The sequence below is a fragment of the Taudactylus pleione genome, unplaced genomic scaffold, assembly GCF_031769625.1.
Source record: "Taudactylus pleione unplaced genomic scaffold, aTauple2 ptg000330l, whole genome shotgun sequence".
Lineage (NCBI taxonomy): Eukaryota > Metazoa > Chordata > Amphibia > Anura > Myobatrachidae > Taudactylus > Taudactylus pleione.
Genome location: NW_028284731.1, coordinates 2,718,465 through 2,743,066, shown reverse-complemented (window position 1 = coordinate 2,743,066; position 24,602 = coordinate 2,718,465). Strand labels below are relative to the sequence as shown.

Genomic DNA, 24,602 nt, shown 5'->3' with positions numbered 1-24,602 from the left:
GCTGTCGGTGGTGACAGGAAAAAAAAAATATTTTTTTTCCTGTCTGCACTGCAGTCCTTGCATCCTGTGGGCCTATTTTCAATGGGAGGCCTGGAGCTGTAGCTCCATCCGCCCCATTGTTAATCCGGCCCTGCCTGGAAGGCCCACAAGGAATATCTTGATTTTGTATTGTTCCAGGTTATGGGCCTGCCATGTTTTGAAGTGATGTGTTTGTAGGAGGTGGAGGAGGCTCATCTGGTGACGGCACAGGCACACTTTCCTCACCCACATCTGCAAGTGTGTCCACATCTTCATTTTCTGTTGGTAATCCAAAACCAAATTCGTCCAGAAATTCATGTATTTTTAATGAATTACATTTTTTTTTTTGTGTATAATACATTTTTCCAATGATGCATTTTTAAAAAATTAAATAGCAAAATATTATGGTTTTGGTATTTTCAAAAATCCAAAAAATGAAAATAAAAACCAAAATTCATCTACAATGACAGAATGTTTTTTGTACCTTCTTCCAACATAAAATATTTATATAAAAATAGTATGGTAGACCAAAGCCGGCCCTGGCCTGCAACAGTATTGCAAAAAAGGCATGTATTTACTCTGAAATGGCATGCTGGGATGTGCAGTTCCACAACCAAAAAAGCACTATCACTTTAAAAACCACAAAAAGAAAAAAAACATGTATTTGTGAACTTTCAAAATATAGGGACTATTGTTTGTGAATTTAAATGTTTTTGGGTTTGGTATCTTATTTAATATCCAATTAACAAACAAAAATAGACAAAAAAAATATGCTAATTTACGCAACCACTTTGCTATTATACAATGCAATGAGTAACATCTGTTACTCTATTAAATGACTGCATACATCGGCAGAGGAAGAAACCATCACCTGCACACGCAGTGCTTGTGGTAGACCCTGGGCTAACACAAGCACTGCGAGTAGTTCCATCATAATGGATGCGAACTGACGTGCACAATGCACGCCCTTACAACTCCGTTTTGACGGTCAGGCACGCCTGCGTTCGCAGCACCACGCCCCCGTTCACAAGCACCTTCCCCTGTTACCACCCACAAAAGGCACTGTCACTCAAAGCAGCGACCTGATAGTGGCTTACGAGCAACCAAAATTAGATCACAACGAATGGCTTGTGCACTCGCACTGCGAATTATACGCATGCGCAGATAGGCAAAAATCGTTCAGAGCGAGCGATCGCGCCCTAGCGAGTGGGTCTGAATCAGGTCCTCTGTTACAACCTTCAAACCATAGACTCCGTAATCATTATAATGAAATGCACGCCTATACTGCATAGACACAAATTTTCTAACCTTTATTAGTTATCTATACTATATAATAATAATAATAATAATAATAATAATATAAAAAAAAAAAATTTTCTAAAATCAGCGAAGTAAAATTGTAGAATAGTGGTGAAAAATGTAAATAAAGGCTGTAAATTGTCTCTGTGTCCCATTTATTATTTTTATGCTGTACTCCTAGAGCATCTATCACTCAATATATTATTCCTATTCATGTATGACAGTGTTTCCAGCAGATAATAGCTAATCAAGGCAATAGAGGGATTATATGGATTTACAACATATTATCGAGATAACTGAGTGAATGCATAGCCTTATATTATTTGATTGAAGCACATCAATCCCTTTAAATTATTAAGGGATTAATTAAATGTCTTCACAAATTTCAGATATTTACTATACAGACAAGATATCATTCCAATGTGTACTACATACAAGGTTGCAACCCTATTGATACAACGGTATCTAGTGCTGCATACACACGTAAAGATTTTCTGTTCAACCATCCAACTATTTGATTGGTTGGAATGAAAATCTGGTGACGTATGGGAGTAAATGACAATCAGCAATTTGCTCTTAAATGAAAGAAAACAGATGAAAATGGTCATTCAGACAAGTTTGTTAAATATTTTATCTAAACAATTTGTTCAAACAACAGTTTTTGTCCATTTTCCGGCATTTGGTAGCAAATTGCTGATTGTCATTTGCTTTCATACCTTACCAGATTTTCATTCCAACCAATCAAATAGTTGGATGGTTGGACAGAAAATCTTTACGTGTGTACCCAGCTTAACTCTGTTTCTTATGCGGACTGAAAGGAAAACCTAGTAACAAATTGTATCTGTTCACTAATCCTTAGTAATTCAGATTTCAATTCTGTGATTCACAGGTTTGTAAATAGAGATTATCATCTCCTGTCAATGTGCATGTTGTTCACCGTGCCTAACATCACATTCTATTGTTTTCCTGGGTTTAAGTATGGCCAACCAACTCAACACACTAATGTGTATTTAATCTCACTGATTCATAGTTTAAATATAGATTCTCTACCCTTGTATACTGGGTTTCAGAATCAATCCGATCTATTTGTAATAAGATTTAATACTTTTTTATGTTATTTACATAGTATGTAGTCATTGTTATTTATACTCAGCAAGACGAGTGCACATAATTTCCACGAACTCAGTAACATTTATTTTGCACATAAGCTTATGTTCATGTTACACACAAGCTAATCACATAGGTATCCCAGTTAGTATTTATTTGAACCGGTGTTATCTCCCACTATTATTCCCGATATATAGGATGGTATTCAATAGTTGTGCCCCTGTACGTGCCCGACAGGAGGTATTCAATTGTTTCTGCTGTCATGCGAGATCAGCTGCCAATGCACCATTTCAGCTCCCAGCCTCAGAGGGGTGCGACCTGAAATGGGCAAAAAGTTACATTTTGGGCGCCCAAACATCACTTTTCGTGAGCGCACCCAGCACTTTGGTAGGGGGTAGCTGTCTTATGCGGCTAAACCCGACCACTGTGGGCACGATCAGCGCAAAAAACAGCAACAATAGTGCCCTGCGATCTCCTATCACTTTAGATGGGAGATCGAGCGCGCTATAACAATTGAATACCACCCATAGTCTGATAATACCAGTGCCGCTACTCATGGTCACTCATATTCAGTAGCTTAGTATCACACTGTTTTTGCCTATTAGTTATATCATTGCTATTGTGATCACTCTAATTTATAGCTCCGTATCACATTGATACTCCCGCCCACTATAACATTGCCGCTGCGGTCACACTGTTAAGAGCTACTTATCAGACTATTTCAGCTTGCTTATTACAGTGCCGTTATCGCGTTCCGTCTCCCTCATTTCATATGCCAACACTGTTATGAATTAGACACATGTATTACAGCACATATACAATTCATTCAGGGCACTTTTTTTCAGTCACTGTTAAACGCTGACGCGCGTTCGCTGTGGCTTTCTCAATTTTTGTTTTTGTGAAAGGCACACCATATTATTAAGCTCCGCCCCCTCATGGCAAATGCTGCGATTTGCAGGTCAATCAAAAAAAAGGTCGGGGCCAAATGGCACAATTTGGCTCTGCCTCCAACCGATTGACCTGCGAATTGCAAGATAAATGTATGCAGTGGTGCGTTCACTCACGTAACCCACAACAAGGAAGCTGTAGCATTAATAAGCCAAGGTGGTAAAACTGCCAGTGCAGACATCCAGAGGGGGAATGCATATCCGGTTAATGCTACAGCTTCATTGTTGTGGGTTACGTGAATGAACGCACCACTGCTATTTTTATAAAGACTGTTTTTGCATTAATGGATTGATGTGCTGGCTCTCTGACTTATATTGCACCCACTATTACGTGCCATACACTCTCAGACTTATCTATGTGGTGTGTGCAGCTAGATTGTGTATGTATATATATATCTCCAAGAGACAAATCGCACACACTACAATTTAGTGTATAATGTATATGTGGGTGGTGCCAGGTCCAATCAATCATATAAAGTGCTCCAAGAATTATCCATCCAGGACTTTCTCAGACGACCAGCACACCACCATGTAGAGATTTATGCAAAAAGAGTCATTTTAATGCAGTATAAAAAAAAAACAGCATCATGTAAAAAGAGGCCATCATTAGTATGGGGTATAGTTACCCATCCCAAAGCATGGAAACATGTCCTAGTAATGTATAGCCATCCCGACGCCCCGTTTCGGCTAAGTTCAGCCTTCATCAAGGGTCAGCCATATATGTGTTTTTCTGGAAAAATTGGTTCAGGAACTGGGGTTGGAGGTATAGAAAAACAATTATATATATAATGTATACATTATATAGTATTTAGAAAAGAAGGCACTCCAAAGGACCTTTAAAATAAAACATATTTTATGGAAAATAAATTTTGGCCCAAGATATTAAGTCATAGTTAATGAGATATTCCGGAACTGTGGACATGTTTCATTACGGATCACTTTTGCGATTACGCACGCAGACGGACGATTGTTGCGTACTGCTCCCGCGCATGCATCGAAGTGTGCGTGCACGAAGGCACAACTGTAATCACACTGCAGGCCCATCGGAGAGTGATTACAGGAAATGAGCATCTGGGCGTACTCACGGGGGGGGGTTGGTTACAGGGGCGTGCATAAATTAACCACTGCAACGACATACGTAGCTTGTGTCCTCATGCATGCAACGAAGTTAGCAGTTCCTGAGTCAGATAGGATAAAAGGAAAGCAGCGCTTCAATAAAAATTAAGCCATTTAATAAAACTAATTGATATCAAATGCATCAAACAGATCATAGAATAGATCATAAAAACATAATCACATAAAATGAAAGCTGGATATTGAAAACCTTTTGAGTGCGATGAAAAACACCAATTTCAATTTCAGACATGCATGTCAAAAGTTCGAGCTCCTAATGATAAAAACCCTTTTATAAGGCACAACTGAATGAAGTTCAATAATGGAAAAATGGCAATTGCAAAGAATGGATATTACCAGTTTCAATATTCTCCAATAGAAATGAAAGTCTCTAGGTCTAATGACTGGCAATGACCCATATGCTGGAGACTTCTTTGGATCCGTGAAGAAAAGCTGGTATCCTGCAGAGACGTGTGGATCTCCTACACCAATTCTACTGTCCTCCCCAAGGAAGGGGGGAGGTAATTGTAGGTAAATCCCCGGCAGATATTTAGCTGTCCAGACCAGGACCAGTGACTAGTGTCACATGTAGTTCAGTCCCTGCCACCGATAATAACTCCACAGGACTCCAATAAACGTATGTGCCAAATAAGGGTAGACACCAACGCGTTTCCCTGCCGGACTGGCAGCTTTTTCAAGTTTCTGAGTCAGACCTGTTGTAATTGTGCATGATGGGCCCATGTTACACAATGTTCCCGATGCATACACAGGATTGCAAAGTATTACGGATGTGCGAAAGCAGTAGTGGGCATCTCTATGCTGGCTTTGGGCATCTCTATAATAGCTATGTGATTGCAGTCATTACCATATAGCGTATAGATACTAGCTGTATGAGGTCACAGCTGTACATGTTATTTAAAATAATGTACAGAAGACTGAAAAACACTTCACAACTGAATATTGAAATAACATATGTACCTTTATTCCTTCCATGCCAGGAGTTCCAGGATTACCTCTTGCCCCAGCCCATTCGTTAAAAACTGAGATATTTTTTATTGTAATTAACATAGAATATCGTAGATAATAAAAGACTAGCCCTTGGTTGGTCTGAAGGCAGGAAGTACTCAGGGCCGGATTACTAATGGGGCGGGTGGAGCTCCAGCTCCAGGCCCACCTTGAAAATAGGCCCACAGGATCCATTGCAGTGCAGGCAGTTTTGAAAGGGAATTTAAAAAAAAAATCCCTGTCACCGCTGTCTGCACTGCAGTGGAGGGAAGCCTCAGGCCCCGGCCAGTCACCCCCTCTCTACCCCCGGCCAGTCGCCCCCTCTCTACCCACCCCACATCGGCAATCCGAAGCTCCGTCATTCGAGGCTCTACCCCCAGACTGTCTGAAGCCCCGCCCCTGTGTTATCCGAGTATCCTCTCCTTGCAGGGTCTCCTTGCAGTGTTAAGCTCCGCCCCCATACCAGCCGAAGCTCCGCCCCCATACCGGCCGAAGCTCCGCCCCCAATTCGTGCTAGGGGTCCCATCTGCATCTGCAGTTATGTCCCCTTTCATCTGAAGCACGGTCCATTCATCCCCACCCACCTCCATTGATTGAGCTGACTGCTGGCATAGAAATTATGAGATGTCAGCCCTGCACAGGAGGGAGGGAGCTGTCACCAGCCATTAGGAGCAAGCAACCCACAGGTAGGTATACTGGCTGGCACCTATGTATGTGTGTATATATAATTATGTGTATATATAATTTTATATATATATATATATATATATATATATATAATATTTTTTTATTTTTTTCCCATTGTCTGGCACTACCAACAATAAAGAACCTAGGCCCTGATTCAGAGCCGGACGCTCTGACCAGAGCGCTCGCTCTGAATCAGGGCCCTCCTCCATTAAAATGGAGCGTCCTCCTGGACGCTCGTATAGCTGTGGGTCACCGCCCACAGCATATACGAGTGTTCAAAAAGATGGTCGCGATGGTCTTGACCATCGGACTTGCGACGGAAACTCTGCGGTAGGGTTTCCCAGCCACAAGCCCTGGAGTGATTTTGGCTCTATCAGAGCCAAAATCATTCCCACTGACATCACTAGTGATGTCAGTGGGGCCGGCTTCAGACTGTAGGCGTTCCCATTGGAACGCCTCCGTCTGGCAGGCATGCCCACCAAAAGGGGCGTGCTGTCAGTCACCATCGACATCACGCCCCCTTTGGTGCGAGACCCGGAGCGACAGCTTGGCTGTCGCAGTCCGGGTCTCGCGCATGCGCACGACGGAGCTCCCTCCGTCGTGTGCATGCGCAGTGGGGAACATCGACCCACTTGCGAGCGTACTGCCGCTTGCGAGTGGGTCTGAATGACCCCCCTAGTCCTCACAGTCAGAAAAATCTACATAGCAGAGTTGGGGCACTCTAATGCCGGGTGCACACTAGACGATATTTTGCCCGATCCGGCGGATCGGGCCAACATATCGTCCGCATCAACCAGCGTGTACCAGCTATGTCGTTGATGACGTGCGCTCCCGTGCGTTGTCAGCGACATTGCTTGTCGGACCTGCATGCAGGTCCGACAGGCTATATTGTTAGCGGGGCCCATGCTGTCGAATGCTCCTGGCATCGTCTAGTGTGTACCAGCCTTTAGCTTAAATAAACATTTTCTGAGACTGAATGCATTATCAACATTTCAGTCATTGAGTCACACTGATACTGCATCCAGTCTCAGAAAATGTTTAAGCTACAGGCCCCCATAAACGGTGCAATATGCACCTTGCGATGCGATGGGGGATCCGACGTCCGACATATTGGATGGTCCCCACACACGCTGTGATCGGGTTGCAGACCGCCCCATATGCCGGCACCCCCCTCCCCCACCCGCATAGCGCTGTGTGGGATCGTACATCGCATCTCCAGATCAATTGAACTTGCAGTAAGATCTGGGGGTGCGATGTACGACCCCACGAGAGCGCGCTCTGGCCGATATCATACCCACACATGGTACGATATAGCAGCGATATCAAACCAATCATTCGGGTCGGCTGCTATATCGCACCGTGTATGGGCACCTTAAGAGTGCCACACCTCTGCTCTGTATAGAGAGAGAAAGAGAGATAATGTGTATATATAGAGTAATTATATGCCTCTCTCTCTCTCTGTATATATATATATATATATATATAATATATATTCGGTTAGTATGCAGAGCCACGGTATGTGGCAGAACACAGTGCGTCACTCCAGGATTTGGTACAAAGTAATATTTCTGTTTCAATGTTTCAAGGCCCCTGCGGCCCCTTCGTCAGGATAACAAAAGTGTGAGCACCCATGTCATTGTCACAATTGAGAAGTATTGAGTGCTGGTCCGAGTGGTTTGTGTGTGTGTTTATATAGATACATATATTTATATATATATTCTCTCGGGGCCGTAACTAGGGTAGTACAACACAGGGTACAGGGCACTGCAGGGCAGGGGGCGCTGTTTGGGCCTGTCAATTTTCCTGTTTATTATAATTCTTACTTTTAGCCTCCTCTTCTTTTACCCCCAGCATCTGCTGGCCTCCCCTATCTCTTCCCTGGCCTTTCCCCATGAGGCCATGGCCCTTTTTCAGGGACATTATCTTACGTCCCTATTTGAAAAATTAGGGGGTGTGGGCGGCACTGCTCCTTTTGGCACAGGGCTCCAAAATGTCTAGTTACGGCTCTGATATATATATATATATATATAATATATATATGTGTGTTTGTATGTGTATCTATGTCGGCCTCCTGCCTTGGCTCTGCTTTACTACAGCACAGCCGCAGGCTCAGTGTGTCTGTGTTGACACACTAGCTGCGGTGCACACAGTATAGAGGGCGGCAGTAGTGACGGATGGAGGCGTTAGGCAGCTGTGGGGCTGTGCTGTATTATAGACCTCTATCTGCCAACAACTTGTTATCTGGTTTATCCCATATTTCAGGGGCCATAGTCTGTGGCTGTGGTGTCCTCTGTATTTTGTGGTGGCCGTTGGAGTTCTCTGTATTATATGGCACTCACTGCAATGGTTTTTTTTGTAAAGTGTATGGCGGTCACTTATGCTTAGTGTAGTATATCTATCATGATGCCCTGTATTGGAACAAGTATGTATGACCGCCGGACGTGAGCCCGGCGGTTCAAATCCCGACACCGGCAGCCCGATGGGTGAAGATCCCAACAGCGCAGGTAAGTATACTATCTCTACCCCTCTCCCTCCCCTAACCCTCCCTTAGGGGTGCCTAACCCTAACCTCCCTCCCAGTCCCTAAACCTAGCCCCCCTCCCCGCACCCTAATCCTAACCCTCACTTGGGGGTGTCTAACCCTAACCTTCCCCCAGTGCCTAAACCTGACCCTCCCTTCCCCTGGCCCCTAACCCTAGCCTTCCCCGGGGGGGGGTGCCTAGCCCTAAGTTCCCCCGGGAGTCCCTAAACCTAACCCCCCCATCCCCGGCTACGTGTATACTTACCCCCGGCAGAGAACGATAGGTCCAGCGTCCTCTCGGCGTTCCGGCATTGGGACTAACATAGGCGTTGGTAATTTGACGCCCTATGTTAAATCCCTTACCGGGATTACAGTGTTAGGGTTGAGACATCCCCCTGTATTATATGGCACTTACTGCGGTGCTCTCTGTATAATATGACGTCACTGTAATGATCTCTGTATTATCTGTTGGTCACTGAGACGCTCTCTGTTTCATATGGCACTCATTGCAATGTTCTCTGTATTATATGGCACTCACTGCAATGTTCTCTGTATTATATGGAACTCACTGCAATGTTCTCTGTATTATATGGCACTCACTGCAATGTTCTCTGTATTATATGGCACTCACTGCAATGTTCGCTGTATTATATGGCACTCACTGCAATGCTCTTTATGTTATATTGTGGTCACTGCTATGTTCTTTGTAGTGGTCACTTGACTGCTTGGTGTATTATGGCAGGCACCGATGCTCTGTATTGTATGGCAGTCACGATCTTATATGTCAGTCACTGCAATGCTCTATGTATTATATGGCAGTCACGACAATGTTTTCTACATATTATGTTGGTCACTGCAATGCTTTCTATATTATATAGCAGTCAATGTGATGTTCTCTGCATTATATGGAGGTCACTGTGATGTTCTCTGTACTCTATGAGAGTCACTGTCATGTCCTCTGCATTATATGGGGGTCAATGTGATGTCCTCTGTACTATATGGCACTCTGCAATGTTCTCTGTATTATATGTCAGTAACTGAGATGTTCTCAGTATTATCTGTGACCACTGCGATGCTCTCTATATTATATGGCAGTCACTGCACTGTTATTTGCATTATCTATCTAACTATATATATATATATATATATATATATATTCTCTGTATATTTACACACACCGATGTAGAGGAATCCTTTTGGATAGCTAATAAAATAGATCATGTAACTACTACTGCAGATAAGGATGTAATTGATTTAAGTTTCTTGCCAGAGTGGGGATGCACCAAATCGTCCTCTGTCAAAGTTAACCCTTACTGTCCTGGTCCAGTATTGCCATTGTTTTTTTTTATTAAAAGGCAACACCTAAGAAGGCAGTTCACTAATTATTTTACTACAGTGGTTACGAATGTGGGATGAAAACGTACATAAATATGGCAATTTGCAGTGAACAATTTTAAGATTTTTTTGTTCTTTTCTTATTAATCTAAATCAGGGCTTGACAAATTTTTCTAAAATCTAGGAGCCAGGATGAAAGTGTAGGAGCCAGACCACCATCCCCCCAAAAAAAATTACAGGAGTGAGGAGCACAGCTCTGTGTGCTATGCAATTGTTATACACACTATACTAGTCCACAAAATGGTCACAGTTGAATGGATGCAGAAAAATGGAGGCCCCCTCATTGCTCTGCACAGCTCCCCTGCTCCACCCCCCCCCACCCTCCAGTAATAACACACCACATTTCACATAAAATAATGGTGCCAGAAAGTACAACAAAACCCCCTTCCCATCGTGGTCACACCGTAGACCCTACTACTGGAGAGCTCTATGCAGCCGGAGAAAGGAGACAGTAGACAGCCGGGACGTACAAGAAGATCAGCATAGACTGGGACAGACAGCAGGGATCAGAGCAGGCCAAGATGGAGAGGAGTCATCAGCGCAGGCCGGGACGGACAGAGGCACAGCAGTCACCGCAGGCGACACTCAGCACATGCACTCCTGTGCATGATATGAACACCGCAATACTATAGGCACGAATCTCCGCCAGAGTTGATGAGGATCTGCTTTCTCCCTCACTGCAAAATCTAGTAGCCAGGCAGCAAAATCTGGTAGCCATGGCGACCTGGCCCCCGGGATTTGTCGAGCCCTGATCTAAACTATTCTAGGGGGTTAAGAAAAAGCATACCATACAGTTTTCACCATTTTACAAAAAAACCTCCATCAATTTATTTAGGAGCTCCACTATAAAGTGGTTCTAGACAGTTGCCAATGCTGGTCATACCTGCAGCGGCACACAATAGGCCCTTCATGAAGTTCAGCTCCAGGCCCATGCAGACCTTAATCTGGCACTGAAGTACTGAGTGGATGGATAGTCTATTTGCTGACTGTAAGGGCTATTTCACACCTGCCGGTTTTCAACGGCTGGCAAAAATCCGGGCGTTTTTCTGCTGGGTGTGAAATTTAGTGGTAGATGGAAGCGGCTGGGTCCTTTCACACGGCACGGGCACGGCACGATCGCCGTGTTACAGCCAGGAATATCCACTGAGAAGGACGGCTGCAGTGCCATGCCTGTGCCGTCCTTGCAAGCCAGTGGAGTATAGGAAACAAAGTTTCCTTACACACACACCGGCCGGCTTTTACAGCAGCTGCTGATGCCCAGCAGATAAATGTAAAAAAAATAACATTAAAAACGGCTCAAAGCCGTTGCAAGGGAAAGGCACTGAGTGCCTGAAAAAAACGGCCAGCTTCTGCCTGTTTTTTTGCCGGCTGGGTAAAATGGGCAGGAGTGAAATAGGCCTATGTGTGTATGATTCACATTTGTGGGATGGATGTGCAGCACATGATCCTATGCACTTTTATGACTCATGCCGATCATTCAGTGGGCGGAATTCAATTGTTTTCGCGGCCCGCATCTCCCGTCTAAAGTGACAGGAGTTCGCGGGCCACTATGCAATTGTTCCATATTTTCGTGCTGATCGCGCCCAAGTGGTCGGGTTTAGCCGCGTAAAGCAGCTAAACCCGACCAAAGTGCTGGGCGCGATCGCGAAAAGTGATGTTTGGACGCCCAAACATGTCACTTTTCGCACATTTCAGCTCTCACCCCCCTGGGGCTGCGAGCTGAAATGTAGCGCTGGCAGCTGATCGTGCCCGACAGGAGCAAGAATTGAATAGCTCCGTCGGGTGCGATGGGGGCAGGAATCAATTGAATTCCGCCCAGTGGGTGATAAAACAAGCATATTAGTAAATATACATTAGGGTAAACAGGGGTGACATGAGTTTAACAACATGAAACTTTTGAAGGACCACTTTCTTTTTCACCCTGTAAGCTAAGTGTGCTACTGTACATAACACTTTACACACTTTAACTAGCATTAATATTGCCTATTTAGTATTTAACACAGGGCTCGACAAATCTTTCTAAAATCAGCTCAATAGTTTAGGAGCCAGACTATCGTCATCGACCAAAATATATGAAAACATGAGTACACCACCATACAAGCCACTTCATTGCCCATCAGATCTCCCCACATGCCATTAGACCATCACGTCTCATCACTGCCCATCACAAACCTATCTCTGGTGTCCAATTTATGATATACCAAAACACATAACAATACTGTTCCCAATTTATAGCATGCCACACAGCAGGGCCCTTAATGCATAGCATCTCACACAGTAGGGTAGGGTTGCTATATATCAAATAAGAAAGTGGGAAATATTCTTAGGGATCCCATCAGTGCAGTCAATCCACACTGCACCCTATTACATAAACAGTATGTGAATTATAGTGGTGTGAAGGCAAAATACAGACTGTGCATAGAATTTGGTCGTGTTTGGATATTTAAAGTAGAGATGAGCGGGTCCGGATTTAAGAGATCCGAACCCACCCGAACTTAGGAGATACGAGGCAGATCCGAGTCAGCTTGGGTTTTCCCGCCTGACTCGGATCTCAAAACGAGGCAAAATGTCATCATCCCACTGTTGGATTCTCGCGGGTTTTGGATTGTATAAAAGGTCCCTCGATCGCCGCCATTTTCATTCTGGCTGTGGAGAGTGAAGAGGAAGGAGGGGGCTGTGCTGTTGCTGACTGTGTTTAAGGGGCTGGTTACTGTTGTCACTTGTCAGGGGCTTGCTGCTGCATAGGGGCTGGCTGGCTGGCTGTTGTCACACTTGTCATAGGGGCTGTCTGGCTGGCTATTGTCCACTCCATACTGGGGTTGGCTGCTGTGCTGTGCCTGTGTTACTCTTTCTACTATACTAGGAGCTGTCTGTGCTGCACACAGAATAGTGGGGCTTCATTCGCTCCTGGGTCACTGCAGTCCATAAAGGCTGCTACTGTGTTATCCAGGGGGTCCATCAGGAGTGCTCTTCACCCCTAGTGTGAACAAAATAAAGATTTTTTTTCCTGTGTGTGAGCTGCACAGGGGTGCTGCCTGTGTCGTTTATCAAGAGGCTGCTGCCTCGTTCGGGTGCTCTCCCTCCCAAGTGCTCAAAAAAATTAATCTGATCAATCAATCAATGTGTTTTTTTTGTGTGTGTGCGTTAGGCACACTTATCACCAGCAACGTAGCTGTGCAGGGGTGCTGTCTGTGTCGTTTATCAAGAGGCTGCTGCCTCTTTCGGGTGCTCTCCCTCCCAAGTGCCCCCCAAAAATGAATCCAATCAATCAATAAATCAATGTGTTTTTTTTCTGTGTGTGCACGTTAGCCACACTTATCACCAGCAACATAGCTGCGCAGGGGTGCTGTCTGTGTCGTTTATCAAAAGGCTGCTGCCTCGTTCAGGTGCTGTCCCTCCCAGGTGCCCCAAAAACTTAATCCAATTAATGTGTTTTTTTTATTCTGTGTGTGTGCGTGCGCGCGTTAGCCATGACATCACAAACGCCTCAGCTGAGGTTTGCATAAACATTTTCAAAAGGTGAAAATAGAGGATATGGTTTAAAAAATAGAATAAACTAAAGCAGCTAAAACTGCGCTCTCTGATTATAGTGTCCCTACTCCCAGTCCCTACCCATGGCCCCTCTACCTGAATTTAAGCGAGTCAGAGGGGCAACTCCATGCAACTCTATTCCAGGGTGCAGCTGCTCCTCCTGTAGCCCAGGTCAGAAGATGTGTTGTGATGATATGGACTAAAATGGTGCACACATCCACTAAAGTGGACAATGAATCCCCAATCTAACAGGGAGAACAGCTGTTATTTATACACAACACAGGATGGGATAACTATATAGGCTTGGGTGATGGTATAATCTGGCGTGATGTATACATCATCTTCTTCACACAATATTAATTTGTCCCCGCTGGAATCCACCATTACAAGTGGCTCTTTCATTTTAGCACATAATTGACGGTAAGGTCTTTCTCGTAGAATTTGTAGTTCATTTTGATGGACATCATCTTTTTCACATTTTGGGGAAGTAGTCTCAGGCCGATCTCTGACGAGGTTCCCGGATGTACTGAAAACTCTTTCTGAGTACACAATGGAAGGTGTCAAGCATAGGCAGTTTTGTGTAAGGGCCTCCAAATTGCCTCTTTTTCCTGCCAGTAGTTATTTACATGTATCTCTTTCTCTTCAGATCTGTGTCCGTTGGGAAGAAAAAACAATGTCTTCATCCCTTCTGGGATGAAAATCCACTCCCAGCAAGCAGGCATGGCGCTCAAGAATTCCCAAGAAAGATACAACGTAAGACTTAAACCTTAAATGTTGCATTTGCTGCTCTGTTCCGCTTGTCCACAATATCTGCTCCGGTTAAATGGATAGTGGGTACAACGGCAGTTTGAACTGAAGGCCACTAACTATGGGCCTGATTCAGACCCACTCGCGAGCGGCTGTCCGCTCGCAAGTGGGTCGATGATGTGCACTGAGCATGCCCACTACGGAGGGAGCTCCATCGTGCGCATGCGCCAGACGCGACGAGCGAAGGACTTTCCTTCGCTCGTTGTGTCTGATCAAAGGGGGCATGCTGTCGATGTTGATTGACAGCACGCCCCCTTTGGTGGGCGTGCCGGGGGCGTGCCTCCCAGATGGGGGCATTCCCAAGGGAACGCCTACCATCAGAAGCCGGCCCACTGACATCACTAGTGATGTCAGTGGGAGTGATTTTGGCTCTGATAGAGCCAAAATCACTCCGGGCCTTGCGGTTGAGAAACTCAACCGCAGGCTCCGGCTCGCAGTGGCGATGGTCGCGATGGTCAAGACCATCGCGACCATCAACCTGCACGCTCGTATAGGCTGTGGGTGGTGACGAGGATCCAGGAGGACGCTCCATATTAATGGAGGTGGGCCCTGATTCAGAGTGAGCGCTCTGGTCAGAGCGTCCGGCTCTGAATCAGGGCCTATGTTTTTTGTTATGTCCCTGTACAGGTTGGGAAATACTTTTTTAGAAGGCTTGCAGAGGATTATTTAACAGTCAATTGTTTTTGGAAAGCACTCTTCCTGGTCCCCTTCTGGGATGAAAATCCACTCCTAGCAGCAGAAGCAGGTGCAGGATTCTCAAGACAGGCCTTAAGGGGTAAATTTAATTTACTAAAGTGAGAGTTTTTATAAGTGAGTTTTAGAAGTGATGTTGCTTGCCCATAGCAAATAGTCAGATTCTAGCTATTATCTTCTAGAAAGTGCTAGGTAAATGATGTTAAGTAGAATCTGTTTTTTTGCTATGGGCAACATCACTCCTGAAACGCACTTGTAAAACTCTCACTTTAGTAAATTAAATTTACCCCTTAATATCTTTGTGCTGGTTAAGTGGCAGTTTGGAGGCCACCAACAATTTTTTTAATGTTCCTGTACAGGTTGGGAAATGCTTTTTCATGTGGAAAGCAGTACTAGACGTCTTCCTGGTCCCCTCCTGGGATGAGAAAACCCACTCCCAGCAGCAGCAGGCATGGCACTCAAGGATTCTTCTGGGGCGAGGACTGATGTGAATGAGTAAAATATTTTTTTGTAAAAGCCTCCTCCCCTCCCATTCTCCCTCATAAATTTACTTTGGAATCAAAAAATGAAATTAAATTTACTACCAATCAACCCTTCCTGTCCCTGCCTTCAACTACATACATACTCCAACTCTCTCAGGCCTCTCTTTAATAATAAAAACATTTATTTCCTGATGTGCCATGTTGGAAGTTGAACTGCCACGTGTTTGTGCCGCCCACTGCTGCTGCTTAGCTTAGTCAGCCAGCTAGCTTGGTGCAAATTTTGGACCTAAACTGAATGAAAACAATATAGTGAGCTGTGAGGTGATAAAAATTGTCTGGAAACAAGTGGAAATAAATGTTATTGAGGTTAACAAATACTGTAGGAACAAAAACAGGCCCATTTTATGTGATATTAGCTGTTTTTATGATTTTTTAAGAAAAAATCCTGATCCAAAACCAAAAAACAAAACATGGAAGGGAGGTTTTGGCGAAACCAATCCAGATCTAAAACCAGGGGAGATACAGATCCAAAACCAAAACATGGGGGTCGGTGCACATCCCTAATTTCAATAAACTACTCCTCTTCTGTGCAGAGCAGCAGTGAATGTGTGCCTTACGTACTTACTACTGGTGACTGCGGCAGTATAGTGGTTGCAGAAAAGGGAAAAGGGCCAGTCTAGTACATTTCAACATATTACCACACCCCATGTCCTGATTTGCACAACTTCCATGTTGGGAGATATGCAGGTTATATGGCCACATAGGGGTAATAGTGGTAAACAATAATGGCTATTACATGCATATTTGTAGACATAAAACAAATAGAGAGAAACACGTCAAGTACACTCAATTGGTTGAGCCACGTAAAATCAATTTAACCTCTGCTTCACTATAAGTTGGGCCCAATGAAGATTTGGTGAAAGCCCTGGATAAAGAAGGCCAGGCTTTCAGTTATCTGAAGAAAAAGTTCTGAAGTAAAGCAAAGCAAAGTCAAAAGAAGGCAAATCTGTGGGCACCCCAAATAAGGAAATTGATTATGGATTAAATATTTAAAGCTAAATTGATGGAAATTGGGTCTTCTGCTTAGTCCTCCATCAAGGCTGCTGTGTGTGGACTCTTAAGGAACAGAAAAAGAGGCCAACTACATGTCCATGGAAAATAACTATTGGACAATGACGAGAATATGGGTTGTAGAATGTCACTTAAAATTACCTTTTTACATTCCCATCTAGGGGTATATTTACTAAAGTGCGGGTTTTAGAAGTTGAGATGTTGCCCACAGCAACAAATCAGATTCTAGCTATTATCCTCTATAAGGTGCTAGATAAATGTCAAGTACAATCTTATTGGTTTCTATGGGCAACATCTCAACTTCTAAAAACCTGCACTTTAGTAAATATAGCCCTAGATGGGAATGTAAAAGTGAATCTCATGGGACTAATTGGATTCCCCAGGAATCCAATCAAAAAGACTCATCTGTGCCTGCATTGTGTTACTGCTACAACCATGCTAGTTACTGAGGAAGCCTCACACCTGTGCCAAACACATTTGGAACAACCCATATAAAGAAGACTATCAGCACAATCACACATCTTGTTATTTATCTTTTAAATCCTACTTCTGTTTCTTATGGATTTGAACATTGTTTTAGTTACACAACAAAACACACCACCCCATGCTTACCATACAGAAATGGTGTGAGTTCAAATAGAAGTCATCTAAGCACAACTTAGGTGACCTCAGGAAGCACATCAACGTGAACAGAAATATTGATGAAATGTATTTAGAAAAGTTTATTACTATCACACTGTGTTTAACATCTCAAGTCCTGTTTCTCATGGAACAGCAGATCAGCTTTACACTGCGCACTATGGAATATTTTTGGGAGTTAAACTTATTACTAAGAGGGGTATTCAATATGGGAGCGAAAAGTCCGTGCTGGACTTTTTCTCCACATCGGAGATTTTCCTGGGATAAAGTATCGGGCGCGCGCCCGCTTTATCCCCGTATTCAATATGAAACCTACGAAAACGGGAAGGTGCGAAGTGGGATCTGCGTAAAAAAACAAATTTTTCTTGGAATAAATTGTAGGACCCCCCTAAAGTGGTAAAAACATGGGGGATCATTATGGGTACCCCCGTTTTAGCCTGAAAGTCGGGGATTTAAATAGCCGCAGCAGGTGTTTTTTCCCGACATTGAAGAAGTGTTGCAGAAGAGCACTTAGGTTATTTTTTTCATTTTTTTACATGGTCCCATCAAATTTGGGGTACATGAAAATGGGTACTAGCATATTTTTATGTCCCTAAAGTAAGTTTTTAAAAATTCTGAAACTATGCACCTGCCGCTAATAGCCTATTCTAGAATACACCTGCCGCATACTTGCAGAATAGCCCTGAACCTATTTCCCTATTTTTAAACACTTTTTTCCCAATTTTTTTTTTGACAGTTATTTTTAAAATGTCATTCCCAGGGGTGCAGGCTATGTTTTTTAAGCCTGCACCCCTAAACCCCAATTCTGCACTTTTTTTCGCCACCTATTCAGTGGTGAAAAGTTATCCCCGTTTTTTTTCAAAGACTTTTCGAATCTGCAAAAAGTCTTTGAAATTTAATACGGTGTAAAACCAAAACCTCCGAAAATGACGTCATTGGTGCGAAAACATCGCAAAACTGAGTTTTCACTCCATATTGAATACCCCTATAAATCTGACAGTGCCATGCAGACCATGAGCTCAATGTAATAGACAGCAAGCCGGCGCCGCTGCGGAAATACATTTGAGTATGCCCGTATTTTTAAAGCAGCAAGCATGTTAAAGGCTAAACTAAGCCTTTAACATGCTTGCTGCTTTAAAAATATGGGAATACTCGCATGTATTCCCGCAGCGGTGCCGGCTCGCAGGTTATTACATTTACCCCATGTTTATAACACAAACATCACATCACTGAATAATGGGATCACTCCAACTGATCATGAATTATAAAACTAAACCAATGCAGGTGCACACTCTAACCATGCTGAACCTAATAATAATACTGCTACATTGCATCAAAGAGGTTCTTAGCATAATGATGGCCTCAATTATGGGCCTGCCCACCACATCTAATAAGGCACACTGAGGGCAAGACCTATTATATATATGCTGTGTGTCAGTTTTGGGACTGGTATTGGGGTGCGGGGCTCTCTGGGCTGGTTTGGCTGGACTGTTTCATGGCATCATAATGTACACTTTTTAACTTCTTTAGTTTGTTTTTTGTATATGTAGCACTTTATACACTTTAAATTATAACTTCCTACTTATGTAGGACTTAACACATAGGCGTTTCTTTATTATTCTTTAACCTTCACTTTAAATCTCACACTAGTGTGAATCCTTGGGGCGGTTCTGCTGGGTTGGCCTGGGGGGTCCCATGCCCTGTATTTGTTCCATAGGAGTGTTAGAGACCTGCCTGATGGAGGTCACCTGGATGGTATGCAATCGGGAAGCCGGCGGACGTAAGCCCGACAGCCGGCTTCCCGACTGCTTTATCCCGGCGAGGGTTAAATGACAGGCGTCAAATTCTAGATGCCTGTCATTTTACCGACGCCGGGAGACCGGCGCCCGGCATCCCGATCGAAATGATGCCGGGCGCCGCTGTGGACAGCCGCGGGGGGGAAGGGTTAGGTTTAGGGCTCCCGGGGGGGGGGACTAAGGGTTAGGCATCCCCCCGGGAGGTTAGGGTTAGGCTAGGGGGAGGGAGGGTTAGGGTTAGGCACCCCCCCGGGGGACTTAGGGTTAGGCGGCGGGGAAGGGGGGGGTTAGGTTTAGGCACTTAGAGAGGGATTAGGGTTAGGCACTGGGGAGAAGGTTAGGGTTAGGAACTCTTAAGGAAGGTTAGGGGGGTTAAGTTAGGTTAGTTCACAGGTTCTCAAACTCGGTCCTCAGGATCCCAAACAGTGCATGTTTTGCAGGTCTCCTCACATAATTACTAGTGAAATAGTTAGCTGCACCTGTAGATCTTTTAAAATGTGTCAGTGAGTAATGAATACACCTGTGCACCTGCTGGGTGACCTGCAAAAAGTGAACTGTGTGGGGTCCTGAGGACCGAGTTTGAGAACCACTAGGTTAGTTGAGACTTACCTGTGGACGATCAGGATTTTCAGCCATGTCGGACTGCCGCTGTCGGGATTTGAACCGACGGACTTGTGTCCGGCGGTAATTCATATGTATTCCCACCTGGATATGGCCATCATTATGCTAAGAACCTCTTTGATGCAATTTAGCAGTATTATTATTAGGTTCAGCATGGTTAGAGTGTGCACCTGCATTTGTTTCGTTTTCTGCTTGCAGCACTACAAGTCTCAGCAGGTAGCACCTCACATTGTGCTTAGGGTGTGCAATCTAGGGCTCGCTCTGAATCAGGGCCCACCTCCATTAATATGGAGCGTCCTCCTGGATGCTCGTATAGCTGTGGGTCACCACCCACAGCATATACGAGCGTGCAGGATGATGGTCGCAATGGTCTTGACCATCGCGACCATCGAAACTGCGTGCAACAGCCTGCGGTTGAGGTTTTCAACCGCAAGGCCAGGAGTGATTTTGGCTCTATCAGAGCCAAAATCACTCCCACTGACATCACTAGTGATGTCAGTGGGGCCGGCTTCAGACGGTAGGCGTTCCCTTGGGAACGCCTCCGTCTGGCAGGCACGCCCCCGGCACGCCCACCAAAGGGGGCGTGCTCTCAGTCAACATCGACAGCACGCCCCCTTTGATGAGACACTCCGAGCGAAGGAAAGTCCTTCGCTCGTCGCGTCTCGCGCATGCGCACGACGGAGCTCCCTCCATCGTGCGCATTCGCAGTGCAGACCATCGACCCACTTGCGAGCGGACAGCCGCTCGCGAGTGGGTCTGAATGAGGGCCTAAGCTCAAAGAAAAGTAATTATATAAGTAATAATACCTGTCGCCTCTTATAAGTGAACTACCAGTTAAATGTTTAAGTTTATCTGAGTAACTCCTTTCCTGTAGTATATCCACATAAACTGCCTGCTAACATGTGTGCTACTGTGCTGCATATGCACCAGATGGAACTATGGCTGCGCAGACCAATCATCTCTCTGCAGCTTCCTATTGGTCTGTGGGGTCACATCTCTGTCCAGCAGACATCTTACATTTATTGACATAAAAGTCTCACATATTATAATAAAAGGGCTGTTTATGATAAATAGGCCCCAAAGTGAAAATGAAGCCTGATAGGTTACTGGTCATTTTTTCTATAATACATAGCAGAAAGTATCACAAAGATAAGTCTGTGATCTTTCTGAATGGAACCCACTGGCTATAATTTAAAGATTCTTAATATGGGCACAAATACATTCTAGATAGGGAAAGCATCGACTCATTCTCTATATTTTATACAGTTTAGAGTTTGGACAGGATGAAACTTTCATATTCACCAACTGCCATAATGTATGGGACCTGTAGGACTAAGCTCAACTGCACACTGTGGCTGCTTGTGACATTACAGTTACTGATGGCATCACACATCTACTTGTACAGCTGCCAGCACCCCTGAAACTCTGTTTTCAGAAACTCCAAACTGCGCAGTCACTTTTTGTGATACTGCAAGTTTGTTTTATTCTCTAAGAGCCCTATTATTGTGTTCTGACATAACATGGGAACTATTACGAGAAAAAAACCTCCAGGCAAAGCAGGAAGACGGAGAAACCAAGGAAAACAGACCAGAAAAGCGAGACGCAGAGGAAAGCAGGCAGGCCAGACAAGAAAGCAGCCAAGAGAGAGGTGAGAATAAACAACGCATTTGTAGCAGATGTACAGAGAGGCTGGGACAGGTTTGCTGGATTTCTAAAAAAGAAAAGAGATCAGTTCATAAGAGCATGCAGCAGATGTCCCAGATTTTGGCACGTAAAATGCAGGAGAAACCTTGACATTGCTGAAGATCCAGGAGAGGGATGCAGTCATTGGGCAGGCCAGATAAACCTTTCAAAAAAAGAGACAAACAAAAAGAAAACATGCAAAGCAGCTATACAGAGACGTTGGGACTGGTTTTCTGGATTTCTAAACAAGAAGAAAAATCAATTCATAACAGCAATTAGCAGAGGCAAATCAGGCATTCCACCAGTTCAACAAACTACAGAAGAGAGCTGCTCTATGCCCACCAGCCACCAAAGCACAGAGGCTGTCCCTCTAACAGTGGAAACATTTACTTTTCACTCAATACTTGGAGAGGGAGGTTATGGCAAAGTGATGCTGGCAACAGATGCTATTCGTAGGGAAAGAGTGGCAGTTAAAATCTTAAGGAAGAGAGCACTTATATAGAATATGAGGACAGTTTGGTAGAGTGTCAGTTCCTTGAATTGGCACGAGAGCATTTTTCTAATCCATGGTTATGCAGCCTTCCACACAGAGAGCTATCTATACTGTGTAATGGAACTGGCTGGTGGAGGAGATCTGTTCAATTTCATGAATGAGACCTCAGAGCTGGACCTCTCCATAATAACATTTATAGCTGCTGAACTGGTTTGTGGACTGCAGTTTATGCATTCAAGAGGAATAATTCATCGGGACATAAAACTGAATAATATTTTGCTAACCACTGACGGTCATGTCAAGATCACCGACTTTGGTCTGGCTCTATTGAATGAGTTCGGAGAAACCAACGCCACAGACCTTTGTGGGACACCTGGCTATAATGCTCCAGAAATGATAAACTGCCAGCCATACAGTGCAGATGTAGACTGGTTCGCATTTGGAGTTATTTTATATATACTCACCATAGGATCGTACCTTTTCCCTGGAGAGTCAACATCAGAGGTAGAGACAAAGGCCCTCATTCAGAGCCGTACGCTCTGAGCAGAGCGCACGCTCTGAATGAGGGCCGGCCTCCATGAAAATGGAGCGTCCTCCTGGACGCTCGTATAGCTGTGGGTCACCACCCACAGGCTATACGAGCGTGCAGTTTGATGGCCGCGATGGTCGTGACCATCGCGACCATCGAAACTGCGAGCCAGAGCCTGCGGTTGAGGTTTTCAACCGCAAGCTCCGGAGTGATTTTGGCTCTATCAGAGCCAAAATCACTCCCACTGACATCACTAGTGATGTCAGTGGGCCGGCTTCTGACGGGAGGCGTTCCCGTGGGAACGCCCCCGTCAGGGAGGCACGCCCCCGGCACGCCTACCAAAGGGGGCGTGCTGTCAATCAACATCGACAGCACACCCCCTTTGATCAGACACAACGAGCGAAGGACTTTCCTTCGCTCGTCGCGTCTGGCGCATGCGCACGACGGAGCTCCCTCCGTCGTGCGCATGCTCAGTCCAGAACATCGACCCACTTGCGAGCGGACAGCCGCTCGCGAGTGGGTCTGAATCAGGCCCAATGATCCTTACACAAGAACCAGCATTCCCAGGCCTTACTGATCCAGTAACAGAGGACATTTTAAGAAAGCTTCTGTGCAAAGAACAGTCCTTCCGGCTCGGGGTAAATGATAATGTGCGAAAACACCTGTTCTTCTCTTTAATTAAATGGGAAGAGACAGAGACTGGAAAACCTGCATCCCCAGTCACACTGCACAAGGTTTCCATGGATATAGATACAGAACAGCAAATTCAAGTGCCCAAAAGTGAAGTTTTCAAAGAACCAATTACTGTCACTAACCAGAGGCTTTTTGACAACATTCAATTTGTGTGCCCCATATGGGGTTAAACTTATCACAATGTGCCAATGGAAGCAGATACTATACCATCAAAAGAAGACTTGCACTAAGATAAACAGAAAATCTGTAGTTCTAAAAACACCTTACATCCTACTAAGTGTGCTGCCTGCTATGTCCCTGGAGATGCACTATCTGCCGCCTGCACCGACCTCTGCTCTGTCCCTGGAGATTCACTGTCTGCCGCCTGCCCCGACCTCGGCTACATCCCTGGAGATGCACTGTCTACCGCCTGCCCTGACATCGGCTACGTCCCTGGAGATGCACTGTCTGGAGCCTGCCTTGATCTCAGCTACATCCCAGGAGATGCACTGTTTATCGCCTGCTGCAACCTCTGATACATCCCTGGAGATGCACTGTCTGCTACCTGCCCCTGCCTTGGCTATGTCCCTGGAGATGCACTGTCTGCCGCCTGTCCAGACCTTGTCTACATCTCTGGAGACGCACTGTCTGCCGCCTGTCAGGACCTTTGCTACATCACTGGAGATGCACTATCTGCAGCTTGCCTCGACCTCGGCTACATCCCAGGAGATGCACTGTTTATTGCCAGCCTGACCTCAGCTAATGTCCCTGGAGATGCACTGTTGCTGCTTGCTCCGACCTCGGCTTCATCCCAGGAGATGCGCTGTCTGCTGCCTGCTGTGACCTCTGCTACATCCCTGGAGATTGTCTGCCACCTGCCCCTGACTTGGCTATGTCCCAGGAGATGCACAGTCAGCCACCTGCCCCTGCCTTGGCTACGTCCCAGGAGATGCACTATCTGCCGCCTGAATGTCCTTGGCTACGTCCCTGGAGATGCACTGTCTGCCGCGTGCCCCAACCAAGGCTACTTCCCAAGAGATGCACTGTCTGCTGCCTGCCCTGACCTTGGCTACGTCCCTGGACATGCACTGTCTGCCGTCTGCCCCCGACCTCGGCTATGTCCCTGGAGATGCACTGTCTGTTGCCTGCCCCAACCTTGGCTATGTCCCTGGAAATGCACTATTGATTCTTTAACTGAATTATATACATTGTTCACTTAAAATAAAGTTTTAAAAAAATAAATAAAGGTGTGTTGCTTAAATATATGCGGATTTACTATGCTTCAACCCCAAAATAGGAAAAATGTGGAAATAATAAATCAAGGCATGGTAGGGCTAAAAGAACTTGATCCTTAAAAGGTTAACAGCGATGTGTTTAGAAATGGTGTCATTATATAATCTATTGGAAAACATAGAGGGCCTGATTCAGAGGTATACGTAATGTCGATACCACATGCATCCGAGTTGCCCTTCACATGCGTACCGATGGTCAATG

At 45.0% G+C, this 24,602-nt stretch overlaps 1 pseudogene; it reads left to right on the top strand.

Moving 5' to 3' along the window:
• Positions 1-21,251: 21,251 nt before the first annotated feature.
• LOC148509178 (protein kinase C delta type-like) lies at positions 21,252-23,359 on the top strand (annotated as a pseudogene).
• Positions 23,360-24,602: the final 1,243 nt, after the last annotated feature.